This window comes from Scyliorhinus torazame, chromosome 1 (genome assembly GCF_047496885.1).
Source record: "Scyliorhinus torazame isolate Kashiwa2021f chromosome 1, sScyTor2.1, whole genome shotgun sequence".
Lineage (NCBI taxonomy): Eukaryota > Metazoa > Chordata > Chondrichthyes > Carcharhiniformes > Scyliorhinidae > Scyliorhinus > Scyliorhinus torazame.
In genome coordinates, this window is record NC_092707.1 from 204,560,167 (window position 1) to 204,574,595 (window position 14,429).

Below are 14,429 nucleotides of genomic sequence, written 5' to 3' on the forward strand. Positions count from 1 at the left end.
GCCTCCTTGTCTTCTCTAGGAGGTCCGCTTCTGGAACGTCACTTCCGACCTGGCTGGCAGCCCCGGGACCCATCCTGCTCTGGAAACATGTGCAGGCGCTCAAATCAGTCCCACTGGTGGAAAAGGTACATCTACTCCACGCCAACCCGCAGTACGCCTACGTGGCATTCCCAGACGGCCGACAGGACACGGTCTCTCTGCGGGACCTGGCGCCCGCCGGAGCTCCCCACACCCCTCAACACCAATCACCACCCCCTCACTCCCGCCGGTGCACCCCACAGCCACCCCCTTCCCGGGGGGATCAGTTCTCCTCCCAGGCCCGCCCAGGAGTAAGGAAACAGAGAGGGACAGCGCGATGCTCCCAGAGTCGACCGGACCCGAGCCTGCATCACCACCACCCGGGCTGAGACGATCGGAAAGGGCGACCAGAGCACCATCTCGACTCACCAAATCGACTTAAGATGTATATAATTCAGTGGCCCAGTAAAGCGGCATTGTTGTAAATAGTTAACGCTGCTAATCGGGTAAAATGTGAATAATTCGGTGGCCCAGTAAAAGCGGCATGATTGTATATAGTTCAATGGTTAAGGTACCGACCCTGTAAACCCCGACCACCATACAACCCACCACCCCGCCGGGTTCCTTTTTAACAAGGGGAGAATGTGGTGGTATGTATTAGGGGTAATACGGTACACCAGGAATGCCGAGGAGCTATTGGAGGACAGATGCTGGATCCCGATTGGATCCTCCACCTACTGGGCTCCACCCAGATAGGAGGGGTATAAGAACCTGGGTTTACTCCCCGCAGCTGCATTCTGTGACTGAGCTGCTGGGGAACAAGTCTGAACAAGTCTGCTCAATAAAGCCTCGATTGAAGTTCTCTATGTCTCGCCTCGTGTGTGATCGATGGTGCTACACCCGTTCCCCTGCAGCCCGTTCCCCTGCAGCCCGGTACTCTGCAGCCCGGTCCTCTGCAGCCCGTTCCCCTGTAGCCCGTTCCTCTGCAGCCCGTTCCCCTGTAGCCCGTTCCTCTGCAGCCCGTTCCTCTGCAGCCCGTTCCCCTGCAGCCCGTTCCCCTGCAGCCCGTTCCCCTGCAGCCCGTTCCCCTGCAGCCCGTTCCCCTGCAGCCCGTTCCCCTGCAGCCCGTTACCCTGCAGCCCGATCCTCTGTAGCCCATTCCCCTGCAGCCCGTTCCCCTGCAGCCCGTTCCCCTGCAGCCCGTTCCCCTGCAGCCCGTTCCTCTGCAGCCCGTTCCCCTGCAGCCCGTTCCCCTGCAGCCCGTTCCCCTGCAGCCCGTTACCCTGCAGCCCGATCCTCTGTAGCCCATTCCCCTGCAGCCCGTTCCCCTGCAGCCCGTTCCCCTGCAGCCCGTTCCCCTGCAGCCCGTTCCTCTGCAGCCCGTTCCTCTGCAGCCCATTCCTCTGTACCCCGTTCCCCTGCAGCCAGGTCCTCTGCAGCCCGTTCCCCTGCAGCCCGTTCCTCTGCAGCCCGTTCCCCTGCAGCCCATTCCCCTGCAGCCCGTTCCTCTGCAGCCCGATCCTCTGCAGCCCATTCCCCTGCAGCCCGGTCCCCTGCAGCCCGTTCCCCTGCAGCCCGTTCCCCTGCAGCCCGTTCCCCTGCAGCCCGTTCCTCTGCAGCCCGTTCCTCTGCAGCCCGTTCCCCTGCAGCCCGTTCCCCTGCAGCCCAGTCCTCTGCAGCCCGTTCCTCTGCAGCCCAGTCCTCTGCAGCCCGTTCCTCTGCAGCCCGTTCCTCTGCAGCCCGTTCCCCTGCAGCCCGTTCCTCTGCAGCCCGTTCCTCTGCAGCCCGTTCCCCTGCAGCCCGTTCCTCTGCAGCCCGTTCCCCTGCTGCCTGTTCCCCTGCAGCCCGTTCCTCTGCAGCCCGTTCCTCTGCAGCCCGTTCCTCTGCAGCCCGTTCCCCTGCAGCCCGTTCCTCTGCAGCCCGTTCCCCTGCAGCCCGTTCCTCTGCAGCCCGTTCCCCTGCAGCCCGTTCCTCTGCAGCCCGTTACCCTGCAGCCCGTTCCTCTGCAGCCCGTTCCCCTGCTGCCCGTTCCTCTGCAGCCCGTTACCCTGCAGCCCGTTCCCCTGCAGCCCGTTTCCCTGCAGCCCATTCCTCTGTAGCCCATTCCCCTGCAGCCCGTTCCCCTGCAGCCCGTTCCCCTGCAGCCCGTTCCTCTGCAGCCCGTTCCTCTGCAGCCCATTCCTCTGTACCCCGTTCTCCTGCAGCCAGGTCCTCTGCAGCCCGTTCCCCTGCAGCCCGTTCCTCTGCAGCCCGTTCCCCTGCAGCCCATTCCCCTGCAGCCCGTTCCTCTGCAGCCCGATCCTCTGCAGCCCGTTCCTCTGCAGCCCGTTCCTCTGCAGCCCGTTCCCCTGCAGCCCGTTCCCCTGCAGCCCGTTCCTCTGCAGCCCGTTCCTCTGCAGCCCATTCCTCTGTACCCCGTTCCCCTGCAGCCAGGTCCTCTGCAGCCCGTTCCCCTGCAGCCCGTTCCTCTGCAGCCCGTTCCCCTGCAGCCCAATCCCCTGCAGCCCGTTCCTCTGCAGCCCGATCCTCTGCAGCCCATTCCCCTGCAGCCCGGTCCCCTGCAGCCCGTTCCCCTGCAGCCCGTTCCCCTGCAGCCCAGTCCTCTGCAGCCCGTTCCTCTGTACCCCGTTCCCCTGCAGCCAGGTCCTCTGCAGCCCGTTCCCCTGCAGCCCGTTCCTCTTCAGCCCGATCCTCTGCAGCCCATTCCCCTGCAGCCCGGTCCCCTGCAGCCCGTTCCCCTGCAGCCCGTTCCCCTGCAGCCCAGTCCTCTGCAGCCCAGTCCTCTGCAGCCCGTTCCTCTGCAGCCCGTTCCTCTGCAGCCCGTTCCTCTGCAGCCCGTTCCCCTGCAGCCCGTTCCTCTGCAGCCCGTTCCTCTGCAGCCCGTTCCTCTGCAGCCCGTTCCTCTGCAGCCCGTTCCCCTGCAGCCCGTTCCCCTGCAGCCCGTTCCCCTGCAGCCCGTTCCTCTGCAGCCCGTTCCCCTGCAGCCCGTTCCTCTGCAGCCCGATCCTCTGTAGCCCATTCCCCTGCAGCCCGTTCCCCTGCAGCCCGTTCCCCTGCAGCCCGTTCCCCTGCAGCCCGTTCCTCTGCAGCCCGTTCCTCTGCAGCCCATTCCTCTGTACCCCGTTCCCCTGCAGCCAGGTCCTCTGCAGCCCGTTCCCCTGCAGCCCGTTCCTCTGCAGCCCGTTCCCCTGCAGCCCATTCCCCTGCAGCCCGTTCCTCTGCAGCCCGATCCTCTGCAGCCCATTCCCCTGCAGCCCGGTCCCCTGCAGCCCGTTCCCCTGCAGCCCGTTCCCCTGCAGCCCGTTCCCCTGCAGCCCGTTCCTCTGCAGCCCGTTCCTCTGCAGCCCGTTCCCCTGCAGCCCGTTCCCCTGCAGCCCAGTCCTCTGCAGCCCGTTCCTCTGCAGCCCAGTCCTCTGCAGCCCGTTCCTCTGCAGCCCGTTCCTCTGCAGCCCGTTCCCCTGCAGCCCGTTCCTCTGCAGCCCGTTCCTCTGCAGCCCGTTCCCCTGCAGCCCGTTCCTCTGCAGCCCGTTCCCCTGCTGCCTGTTCCCCTGCAGCCCGTTCCTCTGCAGCCCGTTCCTCTGCAGCCCGTTCCTCTGCAGCCCGTTCCCCTGCAGCCCGTTCCTCTGCAGCCCGTTCCCCTGCAGCCCGTTCCTCTGCAGCCCGTTCCCCTGCAGCCCGTTCCTCTGCAGCCCGTTACCCTGCAGCCCGTTCCTCTGCAGCCCGTTCCCCTGCTGCCCGTTCCTCTGCAGCCCGTTACCCTGCAGCCCGTTCCCCTGCAGCCCGTTTCCCTGCAGCCCATTCCTCTGTAGCCCATTCCCCTGCAGCCCGTTCCCCTGCAGCCCGTTCCCCTGCAGCCCGTTCCTCTGCAGCCCGTTCCTCTGCAGCCCATTCCTCTGTACCCCGTTCTCCTGCAGCCAGGTCCTCTGCAGCCCGTTCCCCTGCAGCCCGTTCCTCTGCAGCCCGTTCCCCTGCAGCCCATTCCCCTGCAGCCCGTTCCTCTGCAGCCCGATCCTCTGCAGCCCGTTCCTCTGCAGCCCGTTCCTCTGCAGCCCGTTCCCCTGCAGCCCGTTCCCCTGCAGCCCGTTCCTCTGCAGCCCGTTCCTCTGCAGCCCATTCCTCTGTACCCCGTTCCCCTGCAGCCAGGTCCTCTGCAGCCCGTTCCCCTGCAGCCCGTTCCTCTGCAGCCCGTTCCCCTGCAGCCCAATCCCCTGCAGCCCGTTCCTCTGCAGCCCGATCCTCTGCAGCCCATTCCCCTGCAGCCCGGTCCCCTGCAGCCCGTTCCCCTGCAGCCCGTTCCCCTGCAGCCCAGTCCTCTGCAGCCCGTTCCTCTGTACCCCGTTCCCCTGCAGCCAGGTCCTCTGCAGCCCGTTCCCCTGCAGCCCGTTCCTCTTCAGCCCGATCCTCTGCAGCCCATTCCCCTGCAGCCCGGTCCCCTGCAGCCCGTTCCCCTGCAGCCCGTTCCCCTGCAGCCCAGTCCTCTGCAGCCCAGTCCTCTGCAGCCCGTTCCTCTGCAGCCCGTTCCTCTGCAGCCCGTTCCTCTGCAGCCCGTTCCCCTGCAGCCCGTTCCTCTGCAGCCCGTTCCTCTGCAGCCCGTTCCTCTGCAGCCCGTTCCTCTGCAGCCCGTTCCCCTGCAGCCCGTTCCCCTGCAGCCCGTTCCCCTGCAGCCCGTTCCTCTGCAGCCCGTTCCCCTGCAGCCCGTTCCTCTGCAGCCCGTTCCTCTGCAGCCCGTTCCTCTGCAGCCCGTTCCACTGCAGCCCGTTCCTCTGCAGCCTGTTCCTCTGCAGCCCGGTCCTCTGCAGCCCGTTCCACTGCAGCCCGGTCCTCTGCAGCCTGTCCCTCTGCAGCCCGTTCCTCTGCAGCCAGGTCCCCTGCAGCCCGGTCCTCTGCAGCCCGTTCCCCTGCAGCCAGTTCCCCTGCAGCCCGTTCCCCTGCAGCCCGTTCCCCTGCAGCCCGGTCCTCTGCAGCCCGTTCCTCTGCAGTCCGTTCCCCTGCAGCCCGTTCCCCTGCAGCCCGGTCCTCAGCAGCCCGGTCCTCTGCAGCCCGATCCGCTGCAGCCAGGTCCTCTGCAGCCCGTTCCCCTGCAGCCCGTTCCCCTGCAGCCCGTTTCTCTGCAGCCCGTTCCTCTGCAGCCCGGTCCCCTGCAGCCCGGTCCTCTGCAGCCCGGCCGCTGCAGCCCGGTTCTCTGCAGCCCGTTCCCCTGTAGCCGTTCCTCTGCAGCCCGTTCCTCTGCAGCCAGTTCCTCTGCAGCCCGTTCCCCTGCAACCCGTTCCTCTGCAACGGGTTCCCCTGCAGCCCATTCCCCTGTAGCCCGTTCCTCTGCAGCCCGTTCCTCTGCGGCCCGTTCCCCTGCAGCCCGTTCTCCTGCAGCCCGTTCCCCTGCAGCCCGTTCCCCTGCAGCCCGTTCCCCTGCAGCCCATTCCTCTGCAGCCCTTTCCTCTGCAGCCCATTCCCCTGCAGCCCGTTCCCCTGCAGCCCGTTCCTCTGCAGCCCTTTCCTCTGCAGCCCGGTCCCCTGCAGCCCGGTCCTCTGCAGCCCGGCCGCTGCAGCCCGGTCCTCTGCAGCCCGTTCCCCTGTAGCCATTCCCCTGCAGCCCGTTCCCCTGCAGCCCGTTCCCCTGCAGCCCGGTCCTCTGCAGCCCGTTCCTCTGCAGTCCGTTACCCTGCAGCCCGTTCCCCTGCAGCCCGGTCCTCAGCAACCCGGTCCTCTGCAGCCCGATCCGCTGCAGCCAGGTCCTCTGCAGCCCGTTCCCCTGCAGCCCGTTCCCCTGCAGCCCGTTTCTCTGCAGCCCGTTCCTCTGCAGCCCGGTCCCCTGCAGCCCGGTCCTCTGCAGCCCGGCCGCTGCAGCCCGGTCCTCTGCAGCCCGTTCCCCTGTAGCCGTTCCTCTGCAGCCCGTTCCTCTGCAGCCAGTTCCTCTGCAGCCCGTTCCCCTGCAACCCGTTCCTCTGCAACGGGTTCCCCTGCAGCCCGTTCCTCTGCAGCCCGTTCCTCTGCAGCCCGTTCCTCTGCAGCCTGTTCCTCTGCAGTCCGGTCCTCTGCAGCCCGTTCCACTGCAGCCCGGTCCTCTGCAGCCTGTCCCTCTGCAGCCCGTTCCTCTGCAGCCAGGTCCCCTGCAGCCCGGTCCTCTGCAGCCCGTTCCCCTGCAGCCCGTTCCCCTGCAGCCCGTTCCCCTGCAGCCCGTTCCCCTGCAGCCCGGTCCTCTGCAGCCCGTTCCTCTGCAGTCCGTTCCCCTGCAGCCCGTTCCCCTGCAGCCCGGTCCTCAGCAGCCCGGTCCTCTGCAGCCCGATCCTCTGCAGCCAGGTCCTCTGCAGCCCGTTCCCCTGCAGCCCGTTCCCCTGTCGCCGTTCCTCTGCAGCCCGTTCCTCTGCAGCCAGTTCCTCTGCAGCCCGTTCCCCTGCAACCCGTTCCTCTGCAACGGGTTCCCCTGCAGCCCATTCCCCTGTAGCCCGTTCCTCAGCAGCCAGTTCCTCTGCAGCCCGTTCCCCTGCAGCCCGTTCCCCTGCAGCCCGTTCCCCTGCAACCAGTTCCTCTGCAGCCGGTTCCCCTGCAGCCCGTTCCCCTGTAGCCCGTTCCTCTGCAGCCCGTTCCTCTGCGGCCCGTTCCCCTGCAGCCCGTTCCCCTGCAGCCCGTTACCCTGCAGCCCGTTCCCCTGCAGCCCGTTCCCCTGCAGCCCATTCCTCTGCAGCCCGTTCCCCTGCAGCCCGTTCCTCTGCAGCCCATTCCCCTGCAGCCCGTTCCCCTGCAGCCCGTTCCTCTGCAGCCCTTTCTTCTGCAGCCCGGTCCCCTGCAGCCCGGTCCTCTGCAGCCCGGCCGCTGCAGCCCGGTCCTCTGCAGCCCGTTCCCCTGTAGCCGTTCCTCTGCAACCCGTTCCTCTGCTGCCAGTTCCTCTGCAGCCCGTTCCCCTGCAGCCCGTTCCCCTGCAGCCCGTTCCTCTGCGGCCCGTTCCCCTGCAGCCCGTTCCCCTGCAGCCCGTTCCCCTGCAGCCCGTTCCCCTGCAGCCCATTCCCCTGCAGCCCGTTCCCCTGCAGCCCATTCCTCTGCAGCCCTTTCCTCTGCAGCCCATTCCCCTGCAGCCCGTTCCCCTGCAGCCCGTTCCCCTGCAGCCCGATCCCCTGCAGCCCGTTCCCCTGCAGCCCGTTCCCCTGCAGCCCGTTCCCCTGCAGCCCATTCCTCTGCAGCCCTTTCCTCTGCAGCCCATTCCCCTGCAGCCCGTTCCCCTGCAGCCCGTTCCCCTGCAGCCCGTTCCCCTGCAGCCCGTTCCCCTGCAGCCCGTTCCCCTGCAGCCCGTTCCCCTGCAGCCCGGTCCTCTGCAGCCCGGTCCTCTGCAGCCCGTTCCCCTGTAGCCCGTTCCTCTGCAGCCCGTTCCCTTGTAGCCCGTTCCTCTGCAGCCCGTTCCTCTGCAGCCCGTTCCCCTGCAGCCCGTTCCCCTGCAGCCCGTTCCTCTGTAGCCCGTTCCCCTGCAGCCCGTTCCCCTGCAGCCCATTCCTCTGCAGCCCTTTCCCCTGCAGCCCGTTCCCCTGCAGCCCGTTCCCCTGCAGCCCGTTCCCCTGCAGCCCGATCCTCTGCAGCCCGGTCCTCTGCAGCCCTTTCCTCTGCAGCCCGTTACCCTGCAGCTCGTTCCCCTGCAGCCCGTTTCCCTGCAGCCCATTCCTCTGCAGCCCGTTCCTCTGCAGCCCGTTCCTCTGCAGCCCGTTCCTCTGCAGCCCGTTCCTCTGCAGCCCGTTCCCCTGCAGCCCGTTCCCCTGCAGCCCGTTCCTCTGCAGCCCGTTACCCTGCAGCCCGTTCCCCTGCAGCCCGTTCCCCTGCAGCCCATTCCTCTGTAGCCCATTCCCCTGCAGCCCGTTCCCCTGCAGCCCGTTCCCCTGCAGGCCGTTCCTCTGCAGCCCGTCCCTCTGTAGCCCATTCCCCTGCAGCCCATTCCCCTGCAGCCCGTTCCTCTGCAGCCCGTTCCTCTGCAGCCCATCCTCTGCAGCCCGTTCCCCTGCAGCCCGTTCCCCTGCAGCCCGTTCCCCTGCAGCCCGTTACCCTGCAGCCCGTTCCCCTGCAGCCCGTTCCCCTGCAGCCCATTCCTCTGTAGCCCGTTCCCCTGCAGCCCGTTCCTCTGCAGCCCGATCCTCTGCAGCCCGTTCCCCTGCAGCCCGTTCCCCTGCAGCCCGTTCCCCTGCAGCCCGTTCCCCTGCAGCCCGTTCCCCTGCAGCCCGATCCTCTGCAGCCCAGTCCTCTGCAGCCCGTTCCCCTGCAGCCCGTTCCCCTGCAGCCCGTTCCCCTGCAGCCCGATCCCCTGCAGCCCAGTCCTCTGCAGCCCGTTCCCCTGCAGCCCGTTCCCCTGCAGCCCGTTCCCCTGCAGCCCGTTCCCCTGCAGCCCGATCCTCTTCAGCCCAGTCCTCTGCAGCCCGTTCCCCTGCAGCCCGTTCCCCTGCAGCCCGTTCCTCTGCAGCCCGTTCCTCTGCAGCCCGTTCCTCTGTACCCCGTTCCCCTGCAGCCAGGTCCTCTGCAGCCCGATCCCCTGCAGCCCGTTCCTCTGCAGCCCGTTCCCCTGCAGCCCGTTCCCCTGCAGCCCGTTCGCCTGCAGCCCGATCCTCTGCAGCCCAGTCCTCTGCAGCCCGTTCCTCTGCAGCCCGTTCCTCTGCAGCCCGATCCTCTGCAGCCCGTTCCCCTGCAGCCCGTTCCCCTGCAGCCCGTTCCCCTGCAGCCCGATCCTCTGCAGCCCAGTCCTCTGCAGCCCGTTCCTCTGCAGCCCGTTCCTCTGCAGCCCGTTCCTCTGCAGCCCGATCCTCTGCAGCCCGTTCCTCTGCTGCCCGGTCCGCTGCAGCCCGGTCCTCTGCAGCCCTTTCCCCTGCAGCCCGTTCCCCTGCAGCCCGTTCCCCTGCAGCCCGTTCCCCTGCAGCCCGTTCCCCTGCAGCCCGTTTCTCTGCAGCCCGTTCCTCTGCAGCCTGATCCGCTGCAGCCCGGTCCTCTGCAGCCCGTTCCCCTGCAGCCCGTTCCCCTGCAGCCCGTTCCCCTGCAGCCCGTTTCTCTGCAGCCCGTTCCTCTGCAGCCCGGTCCGCTGCAGCCCGGTCCTCTGCAGCCCGTTCCCCTGCAGCCCGTTCCCCTGCAGCCCGTTCCCCTGCAGCCCGTTCCCCTGCAGCCCGGTCCTCTGCAGCCCGTTCCTCTGCAGTCCGTTCCCCTGCAGCCCGTTCCCCTGCAGCCCGGTCCTCAGCAACCCGGTCCTCTGCAGCCCGATCCGCTGCAGCCAGGTCCTCTGCAGCCCGTTCCCCTGCAGCCCGTTCCCCTGCAGCCCGTTTCTCTGCAGCCCGTTCCTCTGCAGCCCGGTCCCCTGCAGCCCGGTCCTCTGCAGCCCGGCCGCTGCAGCCCGGTCCTCTGCAGCCCGTTCCCCTGTAGCCGTTCCTCTGCAGCCCGTTCCTCTGCAGCCAGTTCCTCTGCAGCCCGTTCCCCTGCAACCCGTTCCTCTGCAACGGGTTCCCCTGCAGCCCATTCCCCTGTAGCCCGTTCCTCAGCAGCCAGTTCCTCTGCAGCCCGTTCCCCTGCAGCCCGTTCCCCTGCAACCAGTTCCTCTGCAGCCGGTTCCCCTGCAGCCCGTTCCCCTGTAGCCCGTTCCTCTGCAGCCCGTTCCTCTGCGGCCCGTTCCCCTGCAGCCCGTTCCCCTGCAGCCCGTTCCCCTGCAGCCCGTTCCCCTGCAGCCCGTTCCCCTGTCGCCGTTCCTCTGCAGCCCGTTCCTCTGCAGCCAGTTCCTCTGCAGCCCGTTCCCCTGCAACCCGTTCCTCTGCAACGGGTTCCCCTGCAGCCCATTCCCCTGTAGCCCGTTCCTCAGCAGCCAGTTCCTCTGCAGCCCGTTCCCCTGCAGCCCGTTCCCCTGCAACCAGTTCCTCTGCAGCCGGTTCCCCTGCAGCCCGTTCCCCTGTAGCCCGTTCCTCTGCAGCCCGTTCCTCTGCGGCCCGTTCCCCTGCAGCCCGTTCCCCTGCAGCCCGTTACCCTGCAGCCCGTTCCCCTGCAGCCCGTTCCCCTGCAGCCCATTCCTCTGCAGCCCGTTCCCCTGCAGCCCGTTCCTCTGCAGCCCATTCCCCTGCAGCCCGTTCCTCTGCAGCCCTTTCTTCTGCAGCCCGGTCCCCTGCAGCCCGGTCCTCTGCAGCCCGGCCGCTGCAGCCCGGTCCTCTGCAGCCCGTTCCCCTGTAGCCGTTCCTCTGCAACCCGTTCGTCTGCTGCCAGTTCCTCTGCAGCCCGTTCCCCTGCAGCCCGTTCCCCTGCAGCCCGTTCCTCTGCGGCCCGTTCCCCTGCAGCCCGTTCCCCTGCAGCCCGTTCCCCTGCAGCCCGTGCCCCTGCAGCCCATTCCCCTGCAGCCCGTTCCCCTGCAGCCCATTCCTCTGCAGCCCTTTCCTCTGCAGCCCATTCCCCTGCAGCCCGTTCCCCTGCAGCCCGTTCCCCTGCAGCCCGTTCCCCTGCAGCCCGTTCCCCTGCAGCCCGTTCCCCTGCTGCCCGTTCCCCTGCAGCCCGGTCCTCTGCAGCCCGGTCCTCTGCAGCCCGTTCCCCTGTAGCCCGTTCCTCTGCAGCCCGTTCCCTTGTAGCCCGTTCCTCTGCAGCCCGTTCCCCTGTAGCCCGTTCCTCTGCAGCCCGTTCCTCTGCAGCCCGTTCCCCTGCAGCCCGTTCCCCTGCAGCCCGTTCCTCTGCAGCCCGTTCCTCTGTAGCCCGTTCCCCTGCAGCCCGTTCCCCTGCAGCCCATTCCTCTGCAGCCCGTTCCCCTGCAGCCCGTTCCCCTGCAGCCCGTTCCCCTGCAGCCCGTTCCCCTGCAGCCCGATCCTCTGCAGCCCGGTCCTCTGCAGCCCTTTCCTCTGCAGCCCGTTACCCTGCAGCTCGTTCCCCTGCAGCCCGTTTCCCTGCAGCCCATTCCTCTGCAGCCCGTTCCTCTGCAGCCCGTTCCTCTGCAGCCCGTTCCTCTGCAGCCCGTTCCCCTGCAGCCCGTTCCCCTGCAGCCCGTTCCTCTGCAGCCCGTTACCCTGCAGCCCGTTCCCCTGCAGCCCGTTCCCCTGCAGCCCATTCCTCTGTAGCCCATTCCCCTGCAGCCCGTTCCCCTGCAGCCCGTTCCCCTGCAGGCCGTTCCTCTGCAGCCCGTCCCTCTGTAGCCCATTCCCCTGCAGCCCATTCCCCTGCAGCCCGTTCCTCTGCAGCCCGTTCCTCTGCAGCCCATCCTCTGCAGCCCGTTCCCCTGCAGCCCGTTCCCCTGCAGCCCGTTCCCCTGCAGCCCGTTACCCTGCAGCCCGTTCCCCTGCAGCCCGTTCCCCTGCAGCCCATTCCTCTGTAGCCCGTTCCCCTGCAGCCCGTTCCTCTGCAGCCCGATCCTCTGCAGCCCGTTCCCCTGCAGCCCGTTCCCCTGCAGCCCGTTCCCCTGCAGCCCGTTCCCCTGCAGCCCGTTCCCCTGCAGCCCGATCCTCTGCAGCCCAGTCCTCTGCAGCCCGTTCCCCTGCAGCCCGTTCCCCTGCAGCCCGTTCCCCTGCAGCCCGATCCCCTGCAGCCCAGTCCTCTGCAGCCCGTTCCCCTGCAGCCCGTTCCCCTGCAGCCCGTTCCCCTGCAGCCCGTTCCCCTGCAGCCCGATCCTCTTCAGCCCAGTCCTCTGCAGCCCGTTCCCCTGCAGCCCGTTCCCCTGCAGCCCGTTCCTCTGCAGCCCGTTCCTCTGCAGCCCATTCCTCTGTACCCCGTTCCCCTGCAGCCAGGTCCTCTGCAGCCCGATCCCCTGCAGCCCGTTCCTCTGCAGCCCGTTCCCCTGCAGCCCGTTCCCCTGCAGCCCGTTCGCCTGCAGCCCGATCCTCTGCAGCCCAGTCCTCTGCAGCCCGTTCCTCTGCAGCCCGTTCCTCTGCAGCCCGATCCTCTGCAGCCCGTTCCCCTGCAGCCCGTTCCCCTGCAGCCCGTTCCCCTGCAGCCCGATCCTCTGCAGCCCAGTCCTCTGCAGCCCGTTCCTATGCAGCCCGTTCCTCTGCAGCCCGTTCCTCTGCAGCCCGATCCTCTGCAGCCCGTTCCTCTGCTGCCCGGTCCGCTGCAGCCCGGTCCTCTGCAGCCCTTTCCCCTGCAGCCCGTTCCCCTGCAGCCCGTTCCCCTGCAGCCCGTTCCCCTGCAGCCCGTTCCCCTGCAGCCCGTTTCTCTGCAGCCCGTTCCTCTGCAGCCTGATCCGCTGCAGCCCGGTCCTCTGCAGCCCGTTCCCCTGCAGCCCGTTCCCCTGCAGCCCGTTCCCCTGCAGCCCGTTTCTCTGCAGCCCGTTCCTCTGCAGCCCGGTCCGCTGCAGCCCGGTCCTCTGCAGCCCGTTCCCCTGCAGCCCGTTCCCCTGCAGCCCGTTCCCCTGCAGCCCGTTCCCCTGCAGCCCGGTCCTCTGCAGCCCGTTCCTCTGCAGTCCGTTCCCCTACAGCCCGTTCCCCTGCAGCCCGGTCCTCAGCAGCCAGTTCCTCTGCAGCCAGTTCCCCTGCAGCCCGTTCCCCTGCAGCCCGGTCCCCTGCAGCCTGGTCCCCTGCAGCCCGGTCCTCTGCAGACCGATCCGCTGCAGCCAGGTCCTCTGCAGCCCGTTCCCCTGCAGCCCGTTCCCCTGCAGCCCGTTTCTCTGCAGCCCGTTCCTCTGCAGCCCGGTCCCCTGCAGCCCGGTCCTCTGCAGCCCGGCCGCTGCAGCCCGGTCCTCTGCAGCCCGTTCCCCTGTAGCCGTTCCTCTGCAGCCCGTTCCTCTGCAGCCAGTTCCTCTGCAGCCCGTTCCCCTGCAACCCGTTCCTCTGCAACGGGTTCCCCTGCAGCCCATTCCCCTGTAGCCCGTTCCTCTGCAGCCCGTTCCTCTGCGGCCCGTTCCCCTGCAGCCCGTTCTCCTGCAGCCCGTTCCCCTGCAGCCCGTTCCCCTGCAGCCCGTTCCCCTGCAGCCCATTCCTCTGCAGCCCTTTCCTCTGCAGCCCATTCCCCTGCAGCCCGTTCCCCTGCAGCCCGTTCCTCTGCAGCCCTTTCCTCTGCAGCCCGGTCCCCTGCAGCCCGGTCCTCTGCAGCCCGGCCGCTGCAGCCCGGTCCTCTGCAGCCCGTTCCCCTGTAGCCGTTCCTCTGCAGCCCGTTCCTCTGCAGCCAGTTCCTCTGCAGCCCGTTCCCCTGCAGCCCGTTCCCCTGCAACCCGTTCCTCTGCAGCCGGTTCCCCTGCCGCCCGTTCCCCTGTAGCCCGTTCCTCTGCAGCCCGTTCCTCTGCGGCCCGTTCCCCTGCAGCCCGTTCCCCTGCAGCCCGTTCCCCTGCAGCCCGTTCCCTTGCAGCCCATTCCCCTGCAGCCCATTCCTCTGCAGCCCGTTCCTCTGCAGCCCATTCCCCTGCAGCCCGTTCCCCTGCAGCCCGTTACCCTGCAGCCCGTTCCCCTGCAGCCCGTTCCCCTGCAGCCCATTCCTCTGCAGCCCTTTCCTCTGCAGCCCATTCCCCTGCAGCCCGTTCCCCTGCAGCCCGTTCCTCTGCAGCCCTTTCCTCTGCAGCCCGTTCCCCTGCAGCCCGATCCTCTGCAGCCCAGTCCTCTGTAGCCCGTTCCTCTGCAGCCCGTTCCTCTGCAGCCCGATCCTCTGCAGCCCGTTCCCCTGCAGCCCGTTCCCCTGCAGCCCGTTCCCCTGCAGCCCGATCCACTGCAGCCCAGTCCTCTGCAGCCCGTTCCTCTGCAGCCCGTTCCTCTGCAGCCCGTTCCTCTGCAGCCCGATCCTCTGCAGCCCGTTCCTCTGCTGCCCGGTCCGCTGCAGCCCGGTCCTCTGCAGCCCTTTCCCCTGCAGCCCGTTCCCCTGCAGCCCGTTCCCCTGCAGCCCGTTCCCCTGCAGCCCGTTCCCCTGCAGCCCGTTTCTCTGCAGCCCGTTCCTCTGCAGCCTGATCCGCTGCAGCCCGGTCCTCTGCAGCCCGTTCCCCTGCAGCCCGTTCCCCTGCAGCCCGTTCCCCTGCAGCCCGTTTCGCTGCAGCCCTTTCCTCTGCAGCCCGGTCCGCTGCAGCCCGGTCCTCTGCAGCCCGTTCCCCTGCAGCCCGTTCCCCTGCAGCCCGTTCCCCTGCAGCCCGTTCCCCTGCAGCCCGGTCCTCTGCAGCCCGTTCCTCTGCAGTCCGTTCCCCTACAGCCCGTTCCCCTGCAGCCCGGTCCTCAGCAGCCAGTTCCTCTGCAGCCAGTTCCCCTGCAGCCCGTTCCCCTGCAGCCCGGTCCCCTGCAGCCTGGTCCCCTGCAGCCCGGTCCTCTGCAGCCCGATCCGCTGCAGCCAGGTCCTCTGCAGCCCGTTCCCCTGCAGCCCGTTCCCCTGCAGCCCGTTTCTCTGCAGCCCGTTCCTCTGCAGCCCGGTCCCCTGCAGCCCGTTCCCCTGTAGCCCGTTCCTCTGCAGCCCGTTCCCTTGTAGCCCGTTCCTCTGCAGCCCGTTCCCCTGTAGCCCGTTCCTCTGCAGCCCGTTCCCTTGTAGCC